A 4725-nucleotide genomic window follows, 5' to 3' on the forward strand; every position below is an offset into this window, starting at 1 on the left:
TCATGCAGCAGTGGTCTCTTCATGTCTTCCGGAGCTGTGTCAGATGTGTAAAAATCCAGTGAGCACTAAACCACTGTAGGTAATTAAGGGACATCCACCTAAAAGTCATTATTTTATTTTAAAACATAATAATGCAGTATTAAAGACTTTTATATAACCACTGGCTTTTTGCCTTTAATAAGATAGGACGGTGGAGAGTGACAGGTAAGTGGGAGAGAGAGTCGGGGTGGGATCCGGAAAGGACCACGGGTCGGGAATCGAACCCGCGTCGCCGGCGTACCGTGCAGGTGCCCAAGCCAGTTGCGCCACGGCCGGGGCCTCGTTTCCACATTTATACTCTAAATCCAAATGTTCAATATGGGTGTTGTCTCTCTTCCTTTCTCTGCTAGGCAGGGCCTCGGGGCTTTAACAATGTCTCTGGGTTATACATAAGATGGGCCCTTTGTAATGCGCTTGCCTTCAACCACACACTACTTACTGTATGTCTTGCAGTAAACCATAAAAACATGTTTTCTTCAGACAGACGCAGGACGAGCTTGCCAGGGACAGGTTTTACAGCAGCAGATTGTAATATAATCTTGATTACGGAGATTGCCGAGCACCCACGGAGATTTAACCGCACACACGGAGATTGTCGAGGGTCGGGCTTTAAACTTTTTAGAGCACCCACCGGCAGAAACATAAATCGGCGCCTATGAGCAGAGGCACGGTGTCTCACCATATGTCTGACAATTGTCCTTCAGTCTTTTCGGTGTCGGGCATCAGTTAGAAGCTCTGTGTGCTCCTTGTGTTCCGGTCCTTTGAATCAGCAGAGACTGCACCCATTCCAGTAAGGGTAGGGAGCAATTGCTCAAGTTGGTTTTGGAACTGTGCCAGAACAGTTCCCCCTTATTTCAAAAACATGACAAACATAAACACACAAGGGGCCTCAGTGTGCCAAGAATAACAAACATGTCATACTTTGTATATTATAAAGTATCCTATTAAATAAACTATCTTGGTCTAGTCGTAAACTATAGGATTCTATACACTTATTTCCAACCGCAAATGTGTTTTGTTTGAACATTATGAGCCGGAATGTTAATTATTCCATCCTGTATGTCAATACCAAACACAAGTGCGAAATATTGAACACCTTTTAGATTTATTTTTAAACTCAAGGGAGTGATGTTGTACTTTAGCATAATCTAACTGGGTTACTTTGTACCTTTGCATCCCTTCTGAACACGCAGTAAGAAAAGGAAAGATTGGAAGAAAAAAAATGACTCCATCCAAGCATAATCTAATGTCAGCCGTCATACTTTCTAGCTTTTGTTTATTTCAAAAGAGTATGTGTCAATCCAAGGCTATATACGACTAATAAGGGTATGACAAGACCTCATGAGCAGAATACGTGCGGGTGAATTTCCCCCCAGTAATCATAAATAAAACCTGCAATTTAGCTGCTGTGAGACATTTAATTCGTTGGAAATACTTGTCTTCTTAGTTTAACTCCATGTATCAGTCCAACCCCTTTGTTGCGTTCTGCGCGCCTTGAGTCAGCGAGCACGTCAGGCTATTTAAAGGCAGCTCGGTCCCTGCTGCTGCATGCGCCGCCTGCTCTTTTCACAACCAGGTCTCTCAACAACTACTCTCCAAGCTTCCCAACACTTTATCAGCGAGGGTAAGAGACTTTTGCATTATTTCTCCCCATGCACCTTATCATTCATCTTCCTTGTGAAGTATATTTTTTAGCGATTTTTGTGACGATGATGAAGTCTCTGGAGACACCAGCTTGTATATAATAAGGTTTATTACAACAGCATAGTATCATACACCAACACGGGCGATACGGGGTTGCATGAGGTAGGCAATAACCCTGTGTGCCCCACTAAGGTGACCTAGGTCAGTTCCTAGGTGAACCCTAACGTTTTCCAGATGTTGTTTTCCACCCAACATTCCTCTGAGCTCAGGGAGTATCTGCCCTGGTATATCTCCAGATTTAATACACCACACTTGCGATACACAGGCTTCAACAGTGCGTGGTGTTATGGCAGCACTGTAGCAAGTTAATGCATGACCTGCTTTGTCATTCTTTGTTGTTTAAGTAGCTCTTTTTATTGCACTTAGTATTATTATTATCATTATTATTATTATTATTATTGTGTTTTAGTATTAGTATTATGTTTATTGCTTCTGTTGTAACTCTGGCACACAAACTTTCTTCTGGATGATTAAAGTCTTCTCTTCTTTTAGCTAAAATAGAAAGAATACAACTGAAGAGGCACCATGATGCAAAAGGCTTTTCTGAAGGTAAAAGAAGGATTCTTTGTGGCAGTCAAAAGGACCTCTGCAGCTGGACTGCAATTGTGTGTTGTCGAATTAAAAGAAGAAGGTACCATTTTTAAAAACATTTTTATAATGAAAACACCTTTATTTCCAAATAACTGAATACCCACAGCAGAGAGTGGCTACATTTAATATACTCTTTGAATGGTATTTAATATAATGATACAAAGCTAATCTGTTCTTTCTCTTTTGTGCTTAGCACGTTCAGTGAAAATATGGACACGTACAAGAGGAGAGGAAATTCATATTGCTTTCAGTTTCCTGAGCACAGATGGCCACTATTCCCCAAAGGTGAAAGAAAAAAAGCTGCAGGTAGATATAAACCTCTAACAACAGCGACATATTTATATACAGTATGTTAAACTGGTGTGGAATCAAAGCATAGACATTGTATTTTGTGTGTTCACAGTTGGAGAGGATTGCCTCTGTTACTCCAATCACTGAAACGATGAAAGACCCTGACGATGAAACCTACTGGTTTCAGAAGGTTGACCTAAAGCTCAACGAACATTACGGCCTGCGGTCCGTGGTCAATCCTGGTCAATACCTCAGTAAATTGGAAGATCTCACGAAAGAAACCACTGTGTTCTGCCTCAGTGAAGACAGTCAGGCATGCGCTGAGCTCACACAAGAAGTGTGAAGGTATGTTTTTCATGATTCTGACCAAAATGAAACCATATTACATCTACTTTTAACTAACCTGGTTTGAATGACCCTGACCATTTTTTTTTTCATATTGTTTGTTCTGCAGAAACCAACAACACCTTTGACACGGAAACAGCAACCTTGCCTGCTGGGTGGGATGAGTTTCTTGGCAACAGGCAGAGAGTGAATTTATTTAGATAATGTGTAATTCTTTGGGGGCTGTGTGTCTTAAACTTAACTCTATACTTTTCGATGAAGCTATCCCACTAGTAAATTCAGTTTAACTTTTAACATTCTGTTATGTTTTAGGGTTATGCTAATTCCAACTTCTTTATACCCGGGTAAATGAATCTACTGCTATGCATCTTGGGCTTTAAGAAGAAGAAGAAGAATCTAGTAGTACTAGGATGGGTGGGCAGTTATTGTGCAGCGCCCGGGGAGCAATGGGGAGGTGGGATTGGAGGTGTCCAGTGCCTTGCTCCACCACAGCAGGGCCTAGAAGGTGAACTGGGACCTCTCCAAGTAGCAGTCCACTTTCCATATTTCAAGTCTGTTTGGGGACTTGAACTGGCGACCCCAGCCCCTACTGACTGAGCCACTGCTGGACAAAAGAAGAAACTCCTGCGATGGCTGGGAATCAAACCCAGGTCAACTGCTTTGAAGGCAGCTAAGCTCACTACTTTGTTGTTGTCGCCATGAGAACCATGCATCAAACTTAGAAAATCTGTCGTTTTTTAGTTTAGCTTAAGAGGAACAACATTTTTTTTTTGAGATTTGGAGATTCACTTGACCGGAAATATACATATATATACATTGTAAAGTACCTAAAACTTCCAGACAAATGTAATACAAAGCAAAAGTGCACTTACTGTATCTCTGAAATGTAATGTCTTTTTTTTTAGTTAGAAACTACCTCTTGGGGAAACTTAGCCTCAAATTTGTACAGTACTGAATAAATGTGAGTTATATTTATGGAGTAATGTTGATTAAAGTGTCTCACAGAAGAATCAAACCATCCAGTTGTCTTTGTTGTATTTTTTTTCTTGCAAGGAAGTTCAGTCAGTCATTAGAGAGGCCCTACTATGCTTTTTTATATTTCTCCCTTTCCTGCAGTGTGTTGAATAGTTTTTTGTGCATTTAAAGAATAGTGCCCCTTTATTCATGTTTGGGGGATGGGTACCAATGATGCCTATGCCAGTTTGTTATCCAGACATGATGTTTTCTATTGTTTCTCTTTAAAAATGGTAAAGATTTTTTTTCATTTTCATTAAGAAATACAGCCATTTCTGAACACTCTCAACCAGCGGTGGAATCTGCCGGTGTCCTGCTCTTCATCAGAATCAGAATCAGAAATACGTTATTTATCCCAAATTGGGAAATGTTTACATTACGGCAGCAAAATACAATGCAATATGAAGCATAGCAAAACATTTGAAATAAAAATAAGAAATATACAGATAGTAAATAGTGCAATTTAATGGAATATTAAATGAAAATATAATATAAATGTACAATGTAAAGTGTAAGTGTAAGTGTAAAGTGTGCATGTTATGTCCAGTTAACAGAGAGAGGCTGTGGAGCAGGGAGTTGTCTGCCAGCCAGAGGGGAATTATTGTACAGGGTTATGGCAGTACAGACAGGAATGTTCTCCTGTACCTGTCCTTGTGACAGCGGAGCTGGAGCAGTCTGTTGGAGGAGCTCCGATGTCCTTCCAGCTGCAGGTGGAGAGGGTGGGTGGGGTTATCGATGATG

The 4725-nt window shown here is 40.7% G+C and overlaps 1 long non-coding RNA gene across 1 annotated transcript; it reads left to right on the forward strand.

Annotated features, from left to right (window-relative positions):
• The first annotated feature begins 1488 nt into the window (after positions 1–1488).
• On the forward strand, positions 1489–3988 carry LOC134873009 (uncharacterized). The gene is made up of 5 exons (XR_010166906.1): positions 1489–1663; positions 2236–2374; positions 2528–2640; positions 2738–2970; positions 3080–3988. It is a non-coding gene; the product is annotated as an uncharacterized LOC134873009 (long non-coding RNA).
• Positions 3989–4725: the final 737 nt, after the last annotated feature.

This window comes from Eleginops maclovinus, chromosome 12 (genome assembly GCF_036324505.1).
Source record: "Eleginops maclovinus isolate JMC-PN-2008 ecotype Puerto Natales chromosome 12, JC_Emac_rtc_rv5, whole genome shotgun sequence".
Lineage (NCBI taxonomy): Eukaryota > Metazoa > Chordata > Actinopteri > Perciformes > Eleginopidae > Eleginops > Eleginops maclovinus.